The sequence below is a fragment of the Crocuta crocuta genome, unplaced genomic scaffold (assembly GCF_008692635.1).
Source record: "Crocuta crocuta isolate KB4526 unplaced genomic scaffold, BGI_CrCroc_1.0 scaffold435, whole genome shotgun sequence".
NCBI classification, from domain to species: domain Eukaryota; kingdom Metazoa; phylum Chordata; class Mammalia; order Carnivora; family Hyaenidae; genus Crocuta; species Crocuta crocuta.
The window spans coordinates 326334-347455 of record NW_027530980.1 but is presented as its reverse complement, the minus strand read 5'-3'; the positions used below and the strand labels follow the sequence as shown (position 1 = coordinate 347455).

At 33.7% G+C, this 21122-nt stretch overlaps 1 long non-coding RNA gene across 3 annotated transcripts in view; it reads right to left on the bottom strand.

Moving 5' to 3' along the window:
• Window positions 1-21122, bottom strand: part of LOC144236530 (uncharacterized) — a 67692-nt gene that overhangs the window by 34990 nt on the left and 11580 nt on the right. For all 3 annotated transcript variants that reach the window (XR_013336596.1, XR_013336598.1, XR_013336597.1), the window contains exon 3: window positions 1348-1413. This is a non-coding gene — a long non-coding RNA (uncharacterized LOC144236530). The remainder of the gene's footprint in view (window positions 1-1347; window positions 1414-21122) is intronic.

The following is a 21122-nucleotide window of genomic DNA, read 5'->3' as shown; positions in this document are numbered from 1 at the left end:
TTTTTTGGGGGGGAGAGAAAGAGAGAGGGAGAGAGAGAGAGAGAGTTTGCATGGACAAGAAGGGGGACAGGCAGAGAAAGAGGAGAGAGATAGCCCCAAGCAGGCTCCATGCTGTCAGCACAGAGCCCACTGCAGGGCCGATCCCAGTAACCATCAGATCATGATCTGAGCTGAAATCAAGAATCAGACATTTAACTGACTCAACCACTGAGGTGGCCCTGTAATAAACTTTTGACTATCTGATATAATTTATTGAATACTGTACTGAAATGAAAAAGAGAAGGATTGTATAGGTACAGGATGGTTGTAAGTTTATCGGTTCCTTACCCTCATGATTGTGTGTGGCTGACAGGGAGTTGTGGCTCAATACCATTGCCTAGCATCATGGTAGAGTATGATACTTCATACGACTGCCCAGGAAAAGATTAAAATTCAAAGTACAGTTTCTACGGAATGCATATTGTTTTTGTACCATTGTAAATTTGAAAAATTGTAAGCCAAACCATTATAAGTTGAGACTGTCTATATTTTATAGAGGGAAAAATCAATTTTTCCACTTTGTAGTTTGGAATGATTTTTTGAAATTTCCATTTTGCCTTGGAATAATAAGTTATAATTTCTGATATCTCCCATTATATCCTATCACAAAGAAATATGCATTCTACAATGTCTTTTCTTATATCTTTGCAAATTTGCTTTCTTAAACACATATCATACTTAAATTGTAGCCCATGTAAAAATTACTGAAACTAAAATACATTAACATAAAGCACTTTTAGTTAATTCAGTCTTTCAGAGCTCTTATAACAAGTGCTCTATAAAACTGCATCACATTTAAATGCTGATTCCATCATATACGCTTCACACTCTTTGTTTCCCATGACGATTGATTGGTTTCTGCTGAAGTACAAAATGAAATTCAAATTTTTAATTTAAACAAAAGTACCTTCTCTTATATTGCATCTACTTGAAGTAAGAGCCTCCACCCTCATCTATAAAATCTTCCCCCCAAATTAGATTGTATCTTATTGAGGGGCATCGGGTCATCAAATTGAGGACCTTAGAAATGAAAACTAATCTTACCAATGCAAGCAAGGCCTATGGGGAGCACCAGAAAATCAGATTTCCTCAATCAAAGCAATTACAAACACTAAACTTTGGCTTAGTAACATAGGATTTAGTAAAGCAAAATTCTTAGAATGAGTTCACTTGAATGTATTGCCAATGAGGTCAATCAATTAACAAATTAATCAGCCAATCTTCAAAGACTTTTGAGAGACTGTTACTGCCCATATGTACTCAGAATATTAATTTTATATTATGCAAACAATAACAACAAGATCATACCTCCTTGGGGAGAGTGATCTTGTCTTGTTTATATCTTGTTTTGGTGGTTTGGAGATCTGTACACAGCTGGAAGGGAAGGAAGAGTGAAGAATTTATCAAAAAGCTATGGATATGGATCAACACTCATGAACAGGAACCTGAGTGTTTGTGCTGATATGACCAGAGATGGGGAAAGTTGCATATGACTCTGAGAATCTTTAAAGCTGATCTCATTGAGGGGTGTGTGTGTGTGTGTGTGTTCTTCCTTTTTACTTTTGCTAAGGCAGGTCTAGGACTTCTGGAAAAGTTTTTTTTTTCCTTGTATATACCTGTATTTTTATTCAAAAGTTATTGACAGCTTTTACGATACACCATTTCTTTTTTTTTTTAATGTTTTATTTATTTCTAGGAGAGAGAGAGAGAGAGAGAGACAGCATGAGCAGGGGAGGGTCAGAGAGAGAGGGAGTCACAGACTGAAACAGGCTCCAGGCTCTGAGCTGGCAGTCAGCACAGAGCCCGACACGGGGCTCAAACCCACGAACCACGAGATCATGACCTAAGCGAAAGTCGGACGCTTAACCAACTAAGCCACCCAGGCGCCCCATATTATACACCATTTCTTAACCCCCCAAATATTAAAGACTCAATAGATTATTTTATCAATTCTTAATTTCTTTGTTTCTTCCGATATAGTTAATTCTTTGGAATGAATGCTAAGAGGCATGGCACCAAGACATTAATCATTCGACTCATATGACAGTCTCAGATTAAATAAGTTATTTATATGGATTCATAGAATTTGATTTGCATATTCTTCCACACTATCATATTAGAAATTGTATGTCTAAATTATGACATACTTATGGAACTGATAATATTAAGAACTTGGAAAATATGATACCTTGAATCTAAGATGGACTCCTTGAGACTTTATACTCTGAGTCCTGTGTTAGAAATACCAGGTTGTGATCTTGGTAATATCTGAAATTAGTCCACCGACTTGTATAGAAACGTATTTTTACTTCTGTGATCTTATATGAGGGGAAAATTCTAGTCATGCAGACATATTCTCCTTAATGATTAAAAAATATATGTATATCACCTGTATTTTAAAAATTAGAAAATTAACCTATATCTACTTATTTATTTGAATACAAGTGGTCATTTATTCAGTTATCTTTTTTATTACTAAAACTGCTTTCAATAAAATATAATAGCATGAGTCAATTTTAAAAGAAGTTTAATTATATTTAATCTGCAGGATTTACCATTCTTAGAATCCCATTATATGATAGAATTTAAGTTTATTAGATAGTCATGTAAATAGATATTATAGATTTTGTCAATGATAAGTAATAGTCTTTATAAGTGGAAATAATGGATTTCATATCAGTATCAAAAGATATGCTTATAAATATGCTTATTCATTCTATAGACATCAAATGCTGTGGTTTCATTTCAAATTCAATTAACTCTCTCCTTAGTTAGGTAATACCAAAAGATTTTTTGGTTAGATAATACCAAAAGATTATTATGAATATTAGAAACACACACACAATATTTGGCTGGTGCTTATCATTGACAGTCCCTTGCATAAAAACTTAACACATTGTTTTATTTAACAACAATGCAGCAAAAAACAAAGATAACATTAATTTATTTTTTTCCAAAAAGCAAACTGTGGCTTAGGTTAGTTTTACAATTCGTATAAATTTACCCAGCAAGAAATCATAGATATCAAGTTCTGAATCCATGTTTTGTTAATACATTAGTTACACAAACATATTTTTATTACCTTGGGTCCCCATTTTGCCATCCATATATGCTCCTTTTTCTTTTTTATTTCTTACACTTTAGCAGAAGTTAATACCCTGAGAAAGCAATTTTAGCACCAGAATAAGGACAAAAAATAGTTTGTAATGGTCTCAGGAAGAGATGAAGAATTTCATAGAGATGACATTTTGCACACATGTAAATGTCAAGATACTGTAGACATGATGGGTCTTCATTGTGTTTTTGCCTGGACTGAAAGAGTAAGCAAAGAGAAAGAGCAAGATGAATGAAACAGATAATTATTTAATAAAGAACATACAAGGTAAAATGATAGAAGAAATGATTTTTTTTTTAAATGCAGAAGAATTCGGCTAGAAAAGGCTAGAAAAGGCTCAGAAAATTATGAGGTGGATAGAGGGTATCTGAAAAATAATGAGGCAGAGAAAAGGGAAATTGAGTAAGCATGAATCAGATTTTGCTTTGAGCGCATAGGTACACAACAAAACAAGTTTCGAGCTATCAAAAATGGCTCAAAGTGGGCTTTTAAGGACAATGCTAAAAGGTTTGAATTAAGCACTAGTGTGCAAACTGTGCAGCCAAATGAGAAAAAAAAACAAGAATGAATGACAAACAGAACTGGTTCATTTTATGTCACTTGAAGTTTATATTGAATATTTTGTCTTTTGAGAGATAATTTTTTTAATCTACCTGCCATACCTTCTTGAATGACATGCGTACAGAATTGTCAAAATGCTGAAAGACTTTTATTTTTTAATTAGATTTTGATGATTACATGATTGAAAACCTGCTTTTTTGTTTGCAGTAGGGTGCATTGTTAAATATTGTGCACAATCTTGTCATTTACCTAGACTCACCAACTGTGTGCTTCCATAGATAGAAAGGATTTTTTAAGTTGTAGTAAATTTAAAGTTAACAGAGCTCTAAGTTCTCTTCAAACAAACCATATTTTGTGAGACATTACTAGTTCTCAAACAAAATTTTAAATTAACATAGAAAATCTCTATATGATATAATGTTTTAAAGGGAAAAGAAAACAAAAAATAGTTTTCTAAAATATGTTAAGATTTTCTCCAATTTTATTGTGGTTAAAGAACTAACTAGTCATCTATGTGATCACATAGATGAAAAGGATCTATTCTAACTGTAGAAAATTTAAAATTAATACAGCTTTAGGGGCTCCTGGGTGGCTCAGTTGGTTGGGCGTCTGACTTCGGCTCATGTCATGATCTCATGGTTTGTGGGTTCAAGCCCCGCATCGGCATCTGTGCTGACAGCTCAGAGCCTGTTTCGGATCCTGTGTCTCCCTCTCTCTCTGCCCCTCCCGTGCTCATGCTCTGTTTCTCTCTGTCTCAAAAATAAATAAATATTTAAAAATAAATAAATAAAATTAATACAGCTTTAAGTAGTCTTAAGTGTTTATATGTTAATATGTTTCAGTAGTCTTCAAACTCTTTTAAAGACTATTTTAAATGATACAAATTATCTGTACAAATAACATTTAAAAAGAGAGAGCCCTCTTTTCTGAAATTCAATAATAGTTTTTATACACCTTTCTCTTGAAAGAAATGAACTATTAAAATGTGTTTTTAATTATAATAACATGTAGGTAGATATTTAACTAAGATAATAATATTGAGAAAATATCCATTTCCTGAGTAGAGAAAGTTTTTGGCCAAAGATATGAATTAGAAGTTTCAGGAATTTTGAAGAGGCAATTAGTTGAATGATTAAAAGCTGTCATTCACAAAAACATTTTTGGAAGGTTACCAAACTGTTCATCTTATTTAGTTTCACAGATGTAGAAATACTTTTAAAAATTATGAAAAAAGTACGATGAATTTCGAAATACACTGCTTTGCATATAGACAGGGTTTTAAAGTCTGATGTATTTTCATTCAGTTTGGAATTCAGTCTTTTACATATTTTTATTTTGTTTTGCTGATATGTTTCTTACACACCAAAGAATATACTTAATGCATAAAATGGAATATAAAGAATAATGCAATAAACATCTGTGTACTCACACAGGCCAGTGTGAGAGTGTTACTAATATTGTTCACAATCTTAACACAGATATTTTGAGTAGTATATGTTATAGATCTTATAGATCACCTCATTGTATATGTATATAAAGTGTGTGTAATTTGAATTTAATATAAATCAGATCTTAATATAAATTTCACTAATTTTTTACAACTTAAAATTATATTTTTAAAATTTGTGCAGCTACAGTTGAGTCATAATCATTCATGGTTAAAATTTCATTGGATGAACATGTCAACATCATTCAGATGAAGACTAGAAATACAGTACATGTGAAATTTGGCTGTTAAGATCTAAATTTTCCTGCTGTCTAAAATAAGTGTCATTGGTTTTCATTAAAAAATAAGGTTATAAATTACTTTTTTTAGAAATGTGAAATTACTTTTTTTACTTTATTAAAGAAATGCAAGGTCATACTGATGTATCTTGAAATTTTAATATTGTTTAAATTTTCAATTTTGAACAAAGAAGAAAAAAGTTAAAAATTAAGAATATGTGTGAATTCATACATCTTGGAAATGTTTACTTACTATAAGGATAGAAGAAAAAAATATAATGATGCTAAGTGTCAATGAAATTATACAGTAAAACAAGTACCGTGTGCCTCAAATTGTACTACCTTGATGTTTTTTATAGGGTTAGCTTCCAGAGTAGAAAATGGGATGGAGAAGTAAACTTATCTAGAAGTATTTCTTGACATTGTTTATTTAAATTATTAATACCAGCTATGCATCTTACTAAAGGATATAGTAAATATAAGGTTAAATATCAGATTAAAACCCATTTTAAAAAGAATTTAAAATTAAATTTCACATAGTGAACTAATAGAAAATGTTTACACATAGTGAACTAATAGAAGATTATTAGGGGATAAATTATTAGAGCTCAGGGTTTTCAGCTTACCCACCACAGACGGAAGATGGGAAAATAATTAATATTCAGGTTACACATATATACTGAGTGCCTACAATAGTTGCTCGGCAATGTGCAATATGTAAGCTGATATTATGAGTCAAAGAAGAATAAAAATTTTTAACAGTATTATAGAACTGAATGTAGGATACCTAATCCCAAACTCATTATTGTTTCCTTTGAGTGCTACTACAGATATTATTTCACTATTTTATCAATATTATTATGATTATGTTTTAAGATTATTGGAGATGTATAACTGAAACATGGGTTCCTCAGTCATGGATTGAAATGATATATTGGGATGTTTTCATATGGATTGCTATAAATCTGTGCTTTTGTCTATGGCTCTTGGATATTAAAAATTACGGTTTGTGAGCCCTTTAGAATCAAACTTTGCATGAAGGTATGTGGGTGATTCAAGGGAGATGACCTTTAGATTTTTGTCATATTCTCTAAAATATTGGTGATTTAAGAAACCTTTAATCCTTATGGTAATAAATATTAGTCATTCCTTTGAACCTTTTCCACTTAAGAGTAGAAGCTTTGGGGGGCACCAGGGTAGCTCACTTGGTTAAGTGTCTGACTTTGGCTCAGGTCATTATCTCACAATTTGTGAGTTCAAACCCCGCGTCAGGATATGTGTTGACAGCTCAGAGCCTGGAGCCTGCTTTGGATTCTGTGTCTCCCTCTCTATCTGCCCCTCCCCTGCTCACACTCTGTCTCTCTATCTCTCTCTCTCTAAAAAATAAACATTAAAAAAAAAAAGTAGAAGCTTTTGAGTACTATATTAACATTTTAAATATAATATGTACATAAATATTTATGAGACATATAAGAAATACTTCTCCCATTGCTTTTTTTCTGAATTATAGGAGGATACGGCAATCAGATAGAATTTCAGCCCAATTTTATGGCAATTCAATTGAGTTCATCTAGCGCCAATTGTCTACTCGGCACCAGATGTTCTGACAAGAGCCAGGGATTCATAGTATAAAACATTATTCTGATCTCTACCTATTTGACTATTACATAGTCAAAAAAGAAGAAACAGATATGTGTTTAATAACATGTAAACACACGTAAAGAAGAAACATACTTTCTGTCTCATGTAATGAATAAATAAATCCTGATTGACTAGATGGGTTTAATGTATGCATTTACCCTATTTTTAAAGATTGCTACTTTGCGGTACACACTGAATTGTGCCATGTGATGAATGTTAACAAACATACAAGTTTTCCTTGCTCTTTTTCTGATGGGATCCATAATACAGTGGAAAGAAATCCAAATATGAATCAATAGGAAAGCAATTATATGAACGAGAAAGGCAAGGAGAAGTAATATTCTTCTCCTGTAGTTGTTCAAGAACAGCAATTCAAGTTTTTTGAAAAGACAACACTGAATGTTAAGGGAGGATTTCCAATTATGGAAGTTACAAGGAAAATTGTTACTGAATTTATGACTAAGAATTCTCATGAGGACCTAACACCAAATATCCAATATCAGGAGGGACACTGCATTTCTTTGCTAAACATATACAGATTGTGTGAAAGTGACTTGAAACTTTTAATAAAGATTTCAGGCCTTTGCAGATTTTGCAGGAAGGAAAGGCACCAATGTCCCTGAAATGATTTTTCAGTGTCATAAAGAGTAAACTGAATATATGGTAGTTATTCATAAATATAAAATAACTGATGAACTGAAAAACTCATGGAAACTCTTGTTATAAATAATCGTAGTTCAGAGACATGTATAATATTGGTAACTGACCTTCATACACCATGAAACACAAAATTATATCCAGATCAGAGTGAAGGTGAATATATAATTGAGTGGTCAAAATAATATCATATATGCTTCTTAGGGCTAGGTCCTGCTAGAAAGTAAATTTTCTTTCTATTCTTCTTTACCTTTAAGGAACAAAGATAATATTTTTCAGGGAGGTAAGTTGGTAGAGGCATAGAAGACTATTCACTGACATTTGTCATGCCATATATTTACATACCCTGTATGCAGGAGCCTACTGAGAGAGACAGAGGACCAATAGAGTAATATGTCATCATAGAGCATGGTTTACTACCTTCCACGAGGTAACACTCATTAGCAGGAGGATAAATGTGTAAATGAAGCCAATCTAATAAATTACAATATATGTATTCAGTTGGCCTTACAACAATCATTATAGAGTTTTAAAGACCTTTCTAAATTTAAGTTGGTGCTAGAGAACCTTTGGGAAGTTTGACTTTAAGATGTCTAATTTACTTATTGACAATTTGATATTGTCAAGTCGATTTAATGGCCCTCAAAGTGGAGTGAACACCAAGGCCAGAGGAAGTTCGGGGCTCCCGGAACAGACAAATATTTGGGTGTTTTGTGAGATGTAGGTCTGGCTACTGTTTAGTAAAATCACTTTTGTAACACCAAAAATAGTAACCATTTCTTAGGTCTTATCCTATAGGACATATGAGCAATTTTTGACAGTTTTCTGGCCTCCCTTCTTCTTGAGTCAGTCTTCATTTGGCTGTAATCCAGAACTCTTTCATAGTTCTACTACTTCACCAGACAAACCTTCTCAGCCTGATTTGCTGATTTCTTTCATTTACTGCCTCATTCTAGATATCCCTAGATATGAGACTTTTTACATCTTTTTTATTAGAAACTATACATCCAGCTAATGCTTTTATATACCAGATATATGCTGGTATTCTCTAAGTTTTATTACTTAATGCTTATCCTTTCCTTGAACTCCAGGCTACTGGACATTTCTTCTTTGCCTTCTAATGATTGATTCTTGGCATTCTACCTGTGTTATGTATCTTCAAATAACTGCCTCGGTTCCATGATTCATATTTTCCCACTTTGCTTTCTACCATACTGAGGTTAAACCATATGAACTGGATCAAGAATCTCCCCTATGTTCTTACTTCCAGTTGGCTTTCATTATGAGAGACCCCAGAATGAAGTCTAGAGAGTAATATTGGGATATTTATGGCCCTGGATACCTTTCACTAAGATCACCATATGCTGTCTGCAACAGTTTACTAAAGGACAGAGCTTTCTTAACACAATTGCATTTCCAAAAGTCTTCTCTATGGTTCGTGGTAGCTGCTCCTTCCCTTAGACTTAGGGAATATAATATCAACCACTCTTTCATCAGTTATTAGTCCCCAAAGTACCATACAAGCCCTTCTGGATTTTCCCAGACCAACCTTTGTAAATAGTTTATACAAGCCCTTCTGGATTTTCCAAGACCAACCTTTTAAATAGTTTCTTCCTTATTAAACTCTTTTCAAATTGCCCAATTTCAGTATGTCATCTGTTTTTTGTTTTTTGTTTTTGTTTTTGTTTTTGGTGAATGCTTACTGAAACATCACCAAAAGTCATAACATCAACTTCTCAGTAGCAAGTGTATTTAACAATTGTTAAGGCTATAACTTTTAAAAACATCCCTATTTTTTCTCTCTCTCTCTTACTCTCTATATTAAATCCATCCTTAAATCCTATTGGCTTCTCCCAGAGAATATATTCAGAGTTCAGTTGCTTTGCACCCACTCTGCATCTCCAGCAATCCACATCTCTATTTATTGCAGCAACCTGAAGGATCCTTTTAAAATTAAAGACCTGCTATGTCACCTCATTCAAAACCTCTCAGGAGCCCACTGTCACACTTAGAGCAAAGCCAAATACTCAACATGACTTGGGACTTGATCTGGTCCTTATTGTCTAATACTTACACCCTTCTCCTCCCATCCATACCAGCTACACAGAATTCCTTCTTGACCTTTGAATTCCCCAAACACAGCTTTTCCTCAGGATCTTTAATTTATTGTTCACCTAAAAAGTTCCTCTCTTAGACATCATCATGGCTGACTCGTCCACTTTCTTTGTATCTATAATGAAATGTCTCTTAGCAGTAAGACATTCTTTAACAATTGTTTATAACATAAAAACCCATTACACTATTCTCTTTTACCTATATCCCCTGAATTACTTTTCCTGAAATATATTAGGACTATATTACTTACTAATTTATTTATCATTTTCAGTATTCATTTTTTTCCTTCTGTAGATTCAACATTTTATTTAGTTCTTCAGCTTAAAGAACATGTTAACATTTCTTAGAGTTTTGGTCTGGTGTCAAATTTCCTAAGCTTTCAGTTACCTAAAAATGTATTTATTTTAATCTTAAGTTTTAAAGGGTATTCTTTCTGAATACTGAATTATTGCATGAAAGGTGATTTTTTTTTTTTTGTCATTGTGGTTAGCTGTTTAAAGCTGTGATTCTATTATCTCCTTCATTATCTTCTGGCCTCAATTTTTTCTGATAATTGTTTCTACCATTCTTATCTTTGATATACTGTATGCACTATGCCATTTTTCTGTACATGTTTTGAAGATTTTCTCCTGATATTTACTTGTTTGATTATGCTGTGTCAAATTACTTTATTTGATTTGCTTGAGTTTATTAAATCTGTAATTGGGTGTTTTGATCAAATTTGGCATTTTTCAACAATTTCTTCTTTCTTTTTTTCCTTCCTTCCTTCCTTCCTTCCTTCCTTCCTTCCTTCCTTCCTTCCTTCCTTCCTTCCTTTCTTTTTCTATATTCTCTCTCTTCTTCTTCTGAGGCTCTTATTACATGTATGTTAGACTATTGCATGTGTGCCCAGACTTCCTAAACCTCTGTTAATTTTTCTTCAGTCTTTTCTATATGTTTTTACCTCTGCTCTTCCAATGGGATAACATCTATTGATTCATTTTTTAGATCACTTATTTTTCCATCACTTTCTCTTTCTATCTCTTTGCTAAGAGTATATACATTCATGCAATAAGACATATTTCCTTTAATTCTTTGAATATATTTATAGTAACTTTTAACATTTTTGTCTTCTAAAGGCAACTTCCTCAGCCATCTTGGGGACAGATTTTTATTGACTGCTTTTTTTTAAATTCTGATTCACATTTTCTTATTTATTTAAATGAATGGGATTATTGCTTGTATATTGGACATGTGGAGGATAAATTGGAGAGATGGTGTACTCCATTCTTCCTCTAGAGATTATTGATTTTGTTTTCCTAGCTAGTGCATTAACTACTTCTGATCAACTTGAACTTTATTAGGCTTGGTTTTGTATTTCGTTAAAACAGATCTGTTTAAAACTCATGATATTACTGTAGTTCCTAGAACTTGGTAAGACTATCACCTTCCAAATTGTGTACCCATAAGTTTTTCTCATGGATTTGGCTTAGGCTTTGTTAGGGTAGGTCTGGAGCAGGCAGAGCTGTAGTCCTTGTCTCAGTTTCAGCATGGAGGTGACAGGAAGATATTAACAAGTTTTCACCACTTGGGTGAACCAGACCCTAACTGGTCCCCAGCACCATTTAACCTGTTATCTGTCGTGCTCTCAATCTGTAGCAGCTGCTATCTGGTTAACATTTTGTAGATGTGTTCTACCCAGTCCTATGTTAAGGTAACTTAGAGAATTTAGACTCAGATTGCTTTTCACACCCCTAGGCAAGCTGACTCTTCTCTGGTGACCTGCTTCATAAAGTCCAGTCACTTTAACGGCCCCTATCACTGACAACTATTTCTTCAACTCAGTGTTACTGTCACACTCTGATTAGATGCAAGCTCACGGTGTAGTGCTCCACAGGGAGAGCTGATATGATCACACACTTTGATCCATGAATTTTTATTCCTTAAGTAGGAATTTTGAAGGTTGTTACCTAAAGCTAAAACAAAAAACAAAAAACACCACACACACACACACACACACGGTGATTTACATATTTTTTACACTATTAGTTGTTTATGTCATGATGGCCAGTGTATATTTGTATATATATGCATGTTATATGTCTTTATATATAAAGATATATGTGTTAAACTTTATCTGTAGAGGAAAGACAGTCGAGTTAGTAAATATTGTCCTTAGAAGAAAAGATAGTAAGACAGCTAGGTCACCAATAACTAGAATGGCTAGTTTATGATAACTTGATATGAGAAATTAAACTAACAGGTAAAGAGTGAAAAAAACATTGTTTCTAATGCAACATGATATGTCTGAGAGGAACAGCTTTATTTCTGGTGTTTTTACCATGATGAGTAAGGGTGAGACTGGTGTGGAACCCCAGGGAGGCCCACTCAGTGCTATAACTGGAAAAGAGAGATGAACAGAGCATATGTTTTTCTGCTTGTATGGCGCTTTGAGACCAGTACTTCTCCACTACCTTTGTCCTTGCACAAGGGCGACAAAAATTGTCTAGGTTCAAAGTAAATAGTCTAAACTTTTCCAACTAAATCATTACTGAGTAGGTTCCAATGAACACTTCCAAAAACACAAGTCAGTTTCCTTTAGTTCAATGGTACCTGGCTAATTTGAAAAAAATGAAGCAGCAACATGAAAAATGATTATAAATCACTGAACAGCAATGACTTTGAGGATTTAATCCTGTCTCCACATAATAACATAATAGTGTATTTTTATTTTTTTAAATATGTTTTGAAATGTATAATTGGATTGTCTATTTAATGCTGAGTTCTGAGATCATTAAGTCAAATAAAAAATAGAGAATAATAATAATATTTTTATTTAATTATAAATATTTGAAATGTTTCTACAAAAACGAAATGAGAACAATAAACTAAACTATTTTTATAATTACTCTCTTAGTATTTTCAGTCTGCTATAACAAAAATACCATAGATTGGGTGGTTTGAATAACAAAGATTTATCTCTCATAGTTCTGGAAACTATGAACCAAGATCAAGATACCAGCAGATTTGGTGTCTGGTGACAGCCTTCTTCCTGACTTGAAGATGGCTGTCTCCTCACTGTGTTTTCACCAGGAAGAAAGAGTGAGAGAGCTCTCAGGGGTCTCCTTTATAAGGCACTAATTCCACTCATGAGGACTCTATCTTCATAATTTAGTCACCTCCCAAAAGTTCCACCTCATAGTACTCTCATACTGGAGGCTAGAGTTTTAACAAATGAATATTTTTTAACGTTTATTTACTTTTGAGAGAGAGCACTCGTGAGTGAGAGAGGGGCGAAGCGAGAGGGGAACAGAGGATCAAAGTGGGCTCTGGGCTGACAACAGTAAGCCCAGTGAAAGGCTCTAACTCATGAAACGGAGAAATGGTAAAATGAACCAAAGTCAGACACTTAACCTACTGAGTCACCCAGGCACCCCCTTAACATATGAATTTCAAAGGGGACACAATCATTCAGTCCATAACAATTATTATGTGATTGGTGTTTTAATAAACTAGTTTTCAAATTATTCTACAACTTGTATTTTATTAATACTGTCTTCAATATAAAGGTGCAGGGAGGTTGTTTGGACTGTATATCCCAGTTGTTATGAATATAGATTTTAAATTTCAAACTGCTCTGAATAAAAGTTACTGAATTCAATACTTTCTGTTGTATGAATTTATTTGAATTACTTCATGAATCTGAAACTTGATTACTTCATCTTTTAAGCATCCTAACAACAATGATGAAAGACAGAAGCTTGCCAGGGAGAAACTGTTTTCTGTTTACTTAAAGTTCCATTTGATACCAACAGTGTTATCATCTCTCTCTCTCTCTCATTTTCAAGATTCAAATACAAAGACCATACAACTTCATGGCAGTCCTTGGATTGTATTTTGGGTTCTCATTTCTCTTCAATGACCACAATCTTTTTTAAAAGTTTTCCTAAACAAGTGCTATTTTTTCTAAATATATATAATAGATGTTTTTGCCGTTGGCCATAGGTAACTGGACAAAATAAATGTTATGGACTGAATACTTGTATCCCCTCAAAATTTATATGGTAAAATGCTAATCTTTAATGTAATGGTATATGGAGATGTGGCAGTTGAGAGGACCTTGGAGGAGGTCATAAGACTGGGTAATAATGACCTTGGAGGAAGTCATAAGACTGGGTGATAATGGGATTTGTGTTCTTGTAAGAAGAGACATCATAGGTCCTACTCACTGTCTCTATACACACATACCGAGGAACGACCATGGGAGGACACAGCCAGGAGAGAGGCCCTTACTAGGAACAGACTCTTCTGGAATCTGGATCTTGGTTTTACCAGGCTCCAGAACTGTAAGAAGATAAATTTCTGCTGTTTAAGCCATTTGGTCTATGGTATTTTGCTCTGATAGCCTGAGCAGTCTAAGAAAATAAATGAGACAAATTTTGTAAATGATTTCTCACAATGACAATTCTCAATAACTTGTTATTCCAACATATTAGTTACTCATTGTTGCTGCTGTCTTTTGAGATCTGGGGTGTAAATATCTCTTAAGCCGGCAAGTTGTCTTGTTTTATTTTCTAGTTTTTCTTTCAGGTGTTACAAAGCACATTAGGCATACATCAGGATGTGTTGACTGAAACCTGCTTTATATTGTCTTGGCCTAACTTGGGAAGATTTGTCTATTTAGTTGCATTAGAGATTTTGACATTTGCCATCATTTTATAGGTATTTAACATGTTTCCCTGGGGCTAACTGGAAATAGAGTTTCAAAATTGCATTGTTGAAACAGAGACTGCTCATTTTTAACTCTCTTAGATTTGGGATATATTTTAACTGTCCAAAATACTCACATGCCACCATACTGTCAATTCTAAAATATCATTAAAAATTTTTATTAAATTTAGTTCTAAGCCTTATAGGTAAAGCCTAGATTTAGTTGTTAGCAATAATAATAAGTTGCATAGCTTTTCTAAGTGTTTCTAATAATATTAGCTATCTCAGAGACCATATGTTCAATCTTATTTATTCATTCATTTATTTATCAATACAATTTGTTTTTGTTTTGAGCAAATNCATGTTAAAATTTCTACTTGCTTATTGTCAACTTATTTTTTTTTTTTAGTTTTAGTTTTATTTATTCTGGGGGGTGGGGTTGTACAGAGAGAGGGAGAGAGAGAATTCCAAGCAGGCTCTGCACCGATAGTGCAGAGCCCAACACAATGGGCCCAACACAGTGCTTGAATTCACCGACTGTGGGATCATGACCTGAGCTGAAATTAAGAGTCATACACTTGCCTAACTGAGCCACCCAGGTGCCCTTTTCTTCACATTTTAAAAAGAAAACTTTCTTAACTTATATTTTAATATTTTGAGTGCTGAAATTAATCTGTTTTGATTAGCCTTTATATATATATATATAATATAAGTAAGCAGATGATATATTTTGAATTCCTGAATAAATATTCGTAAAAAATAACCAACATACTGAATATGCATTCATTCCCAGGGTAAGAGTTCTATTAGAGATACTGTTCATATAAACAACTGCTTCCAAAAGTGGCTGAAAATCTCAAATGTTCAACGCTTAACCAATGAATACCTATTCTTCTTATCATTTGATAACATAGTCGTAAGGATGACTATGACATAATCTCTACTCTCACCATCTAGAAGGTACAGAGGATGGGTAAACCCATACTTTCAAAGCAAATATTGTATGTTCAAAATGTCCTGGAATACAATAGAGGAAATGATTAACTTTGCCAGGAAAAGTTAAGGAGGAATTTATAGAGGAAGTAACATTTTAAACATGTTCTGAAGCATAAATATCTGTTTAATAGGAATTAAGAGAGTATAACAAAGAGCTTTCTAGATGGAAGATAGGGCACTGACAGGCATGGGAAAGGAAATGTGATAATCGAAGGTCTATGATTGCTTTAAAGTTTCTGGAGCCGAGACTACTTAGATTGAAGAAAAGCCTGAAGGCAGTTGGGGTGTAGGTTGAATGTTAGAACTAGAATTCAGTTAAGACAAATTTATTGTCTGGGTACTGGGACTGGATCATGAAAGCCTTTCTTTGTTATCCTAAGGCATTTAAAGCTTATCCTTGAAATGAAGGGAGACCATAGAAGGAATAAATTCTGTGGGTAAAATATGTTTTAATCCTAAAGTATCAAGAAAATAAATGTCTTTAGCAATATATTTCTTTAATCTCTTCTGTTTGTGTTAAGAAAACATTGCAAAATGATTTTATCACTCTCACCAACCATATGTATCAATCTTTCTCTCACTTCCCCCCAGTTCTCTCTCTCTGTAATACAGAATAAATCTGCCATTGAATATCTCAATATACCCCAAACATTAAAATTGATGCCTTTTTGTTTTCTAACTACCTTAACGTTTTGGCTATAGACACGTGGCTTTCCAACAAAATTTGAAAATTTTTGACATTACATTTTGACAGAGTAGATTGATTTATAAAAGATCCAGTGAGGGAAGGGAGGCCTACGGTGGTGAGATAGTTGTAGGTATTTTTAGAACAACTCTGAGGAATGTTCAATTAAAAGTTATGTTTTTCAGGAATCTACACTTTTTTGCCAATCACTCTTCTCATGGAAATTCATTATTGTTGTTCTCTATGGTTCCCATTTGGGACACATCTTCAAAGAGCTGGTGCAAGCTCTGAAACAAACAGCACATATGTTTCTGGGCACCATAGAGGACTGTGGACGTGTGTATATGAGAGGGATTCCTAATGGTTCCATTGAATGATCTGTTAAACAAAAGTTTGTCTTCTGCACTGGAGCTCTGGGCTCTCCTGGTTTTCTGGAATCAATTTCATGACACAAAGGACTGCTTCACCAGAACGAAAGCAGTGGATCCAAAATAAAACTGACTGCTTCCAAGTTATTTTGAGGGCTCCTGCCAGTTATGAAGTTGAGTAGATGAATCCCAGGAAGAATAAGCAAAAAGTGGTTTCAGGAATTTGGCTTGGTTAGTACATCCAGTGTATCATTAAGAAATAAAGCTCTTGTCACTTTTTGGAGACTGGATGAACTGTGGGTAAAACTAGGAACTCCATATTTTCTTTCTTATCTTTCCATTTTTAGTTCTAAAAATCACAATGAAAAATGAATCATGACTTTCTAAAGGCAGAATAGTTAAAAAACAAAATCTCTAATAAAGGGTTCTTGACTTGGGGAAAAGACACCTGTCTGAGGTATAAGTCAAAGGCAATAACGGATAGTGGAGAAGAGAGTTAATAAATACCAATATGGATGTATGAATATTTATAGTTTTAAGACCATGAAACTACTCCATATGATATAAGGATATATATGGATATATGTCATGATATATTTGTATCTTGAACAAGATAATGTACACCACATTAGAACCAAGAAAATGTACACCACAAAGAATTAACTCAAAGGTGAACAGTGCACTTTAGTTGATAATAATGTACCAATATTCAGGAATTGCAGCAAAATGTACCACATTAATGCAAGATGTTAATAACAGAAACAAAGTGGAGGAAGAGGAGAGCAGTGAGGGGATATTTATGGGAACTCTGTATTTAACATTTATTGTTCTGTAAATACAAAACTGCTTACAAGTAAGTCTATTGTGTTTTTAAGTGAATATTAAGGATTTTATTCAAAGATCCTGTTATATGGAGCTAGATCGGTACTTGACAATATGTGGGGTTCTCTCCCTTCAGGTAAGAGAGTGAATCTCTGCTAAGGGACTAGTGCCTTATGATTTTACTTACAGATATGAAAATGGGCAAAAGAGAATTTTTAGACTTTCAGTAACCAAAATGGTGAAAAATAGTGACTAGCGTCATTTTTGCTGTTCAGATTCAACTAGCCCCTTCTTCACTGGGACCAATCTCACTCTGTGAGAGACAGTGACTAAATTACTGAATCAGAAGCCTACAATGAAGTTTAGCCAATCAGATTCTCAAATATGGAAGTGTGAACCTAGAGATTCGGATGGAAAATAAAGGAAAATTTGAAACTGCTTACACTGGCAGTGGAACAATTTCCACCAGCAAATGTCTAGCCAGATGTTTCTGTTGCCAAGTGCTCTAACAGTCTAATTTTTGCACAGTTCCTTAGCCTAGGTTCTACAACCTGTGATCAGTATAGTACTTAATGGGCGCCTGGGTGGCTCAGTTGGTTAAGCATTTGACTTTGGTTCAGGTCATGATCTTTCAGTTCATTGGTTTGAGCCTTGCATTGGGTTCTGTGCTGACAGCTCAAATCCTGGAGCCTGTTTCAGATTCTGTGTCTCCCTCTCTCTCTCTGTCCCTACACTACTTGCGCTCTCTCTGTGTCTCAAAAATAAACATTGGGGCGCCTGGGTGGCTTAGTTGGTTAAGCATCCGACTTTTGCTTAGGTCATGATCTCACGGTTCGTGGGTTTGAACCCCGCGTCGGGCTCTGTGCTGACAGCCAGCTCAGAGCCTGGAGCCTGTTTCAGAGTCTGTCACTCCCTCTCTCTCTGACCCTCCCCTGCTCACAGTGTCTCTCTCTCTCTCCTAGAAATAAATAAAACATTAAAAAAAATTATTAAAAAAAAATTAAATAAATAAATAAATAAATAAACATTTAAAAATTAAAAAAAAAAAAAGCCAGAATCACTTTCTATTGCTTATACTCAAGAACAGCTAATGTCATTGCTATAATTATTAACATTTTTATAATAATTATTTTCAGCCTACATCTAGGGAGAGGCAACAAATACAACATAAAAGGGAAAACAGCCATCTGTACTACTTGAATATCCGACAAGCAATAAGCTAGCCACTCAGAAACATAAATATTTCCAAATGGCATTCCATATTCCCACAGCTTAAAAATCATTTCAATTAACAAGGCATAAATGTGTACTTTCTTTTGTGAAGCTAATAAGTATCATCAAGAACATAGTCCTCAGAAAAGAAAATCAAAAGTTTTCTCATCAATAAAATTTCAAAGTCAGCTAAATTATACTCTGTGGGTAACAATACTCATTAACCTTTTCATAATATATACAGCCCTAAAAGTCTTGCCATTTTACTATTCACATATCTTCATTATGGGGCTGTCAGTGTCTCTGCACACAGAACTCTTTTGGTTCTTTGGTGACAATTAAAATGCTCTGATCACAAGGGGGAAGGGGCGAGAATAGACAGGCATCTTTTCAGGCTAAGATGTGAATGTCTACATATGAACACAGTATTCATTTGAACAATTTTAGGTTATAAAAATATCCAGCTTATGCCACATTGACATAAAGAACTCACTAAATGTACAAAAATGTGAGGCTTTAATCTATTTCCGTAAATAAAGAGAATATACAAAATATATTTATCTACTGAGAAATGTATATTTTAAGGACAAACATTAAAAAGTCTCAAAATGTAAAATTTCTCCTTTATTAAACAAAGGTTTTCTACCATTATATGGAAATTTCTGCTTTTTTGGGAAGGCTCAAGAAAGGAACTTATTAACATAATTCCACAATTTGAAGGCAGAGATTAGATTGAAGAGGATGTTATGATGAAAAGACAAAATATTGATGTGTGCTGTAAGATCTTAAAACACAAATTACTGATAGTTGAGATAACATAGGGAACGATTCTAAACTGCTGTGAATGGAAAAGAACTCAAATCTTTATCCTTACTTTTGGCTTTCTAGATAATAATATAAGGTATACAAGTGAGCACATTTTAATTAGAAGCAATATGTGAAGATCTTGTAGGAATCCTGCCAAATATATAGTTATCTGATTGGAGAGCTACTATAATGTTTTGGAATTTTTTCTGCTGAAATAATTACGATGATATGGTCATTTAAAAAATGTAGGGTGTCTGGGTGCCTCAGTTTGTTGAGCGTCTGACGCTTGATTTCAGCTCAGGTCATGATCTCACGGTTTATGAGATCAAGCTCCATGTAGGGCTCTGTGCTGACAGCAAGGAGCATGTTTGGAATTCTCTTCCTCTCTTTGCCCCTCTTCTGCTTTTACCCACGCACACTCGCTCTTCCTTCCACTCAAAATAAATAAACATTTTTTAAAAAAATATATAATGCTTCTCTGTTATTGTAATATTTGTAAATTCTATTTTCTCTTTAAGAGTAGGGAGACTCATGGAGGGTGTGTCATCTCACTAGAAAAAACTAGCAATTGTAAACTAGAAAGGGGCCCCTGTTTAAAAAAGGAATAGTAAATCCTATCTCTTAAAAAGGCATTAGAATAGCAGATATTTTATTTCTTTTCCTGTTTTAGTTTTTTAACTTAAATTGCCAATACCAAGAAAACATGATCTCATTACATTCTGAATTAAAACAATTCTACATAAACAATGAATTTTATGATGTAAACACATTTGAAAATAACACTCTTTTGAATAATGAACGTCCTAAAAATCAGTTTATACTAGTTGGTGAAAAATCCTCTAGGATTTTCGGTATTAACGTTAAAGACTCACCCAGAGCTTTTTCTCTACCATTTTCCAAAATGTTCAACGTGGCCATTGAAAGATAAGATGGTGAAGTGTGTGGACAATATAACACTACACAGCTGAGTGGAACTAGTATAAGGACACATCATAATTTATTTAATGATATGTTAAATTGTTTAAACTCTTTCCAATATTTAAAAATTGTGCATTATAATTGTTGTTATGGCTGAATTTAGATGTATTATTTCAATATTTATTTTTAATTTTTGCAATCTACTTTTTGTTTCTCTGTTCATGGTTTCCTGTCTCAATTTGCAATATTTAATTCTTGAACTTTATCTTAATTTGCAGTCTTAAAACTTTTTATTTTCTTTGGCTTTCTTTATTGCAATTTTTAGGACTTCCAGTAAAATGGTGACAAGAACAGATGAAGTTGGGTATCCTTTTTTTTCTGATCTTACAGAAAAAATATTAATATATCACTATTCAGTATAGCATCAACTATAGGCTTTTTGTGGAAGCACTTTATCACATTGAGAAATTTCCTTTCTCATGGGATGCGTGACAGTTTATAATTATGTAATTTTAATTACGCAGTTTATTCAGTAACTATCATCCAGTGAATAAATTTCTGATTTTTAATGGGATGTTTTTATAGAGTTGGGAATTTTATTTATTTGTCCAGCAAAAGATTCTTCATAACTAATAAATATGTTAAGCCAAATATTTTAACATACATTTAGGGTAGGTTAGCACAAGTGCTGTAATTATGATTTACATGTTTACATGAAGATTTTATAATTATCTGTTTAGGGGCACCTGGGTGGCTCAGTCGGTTAAGTCGG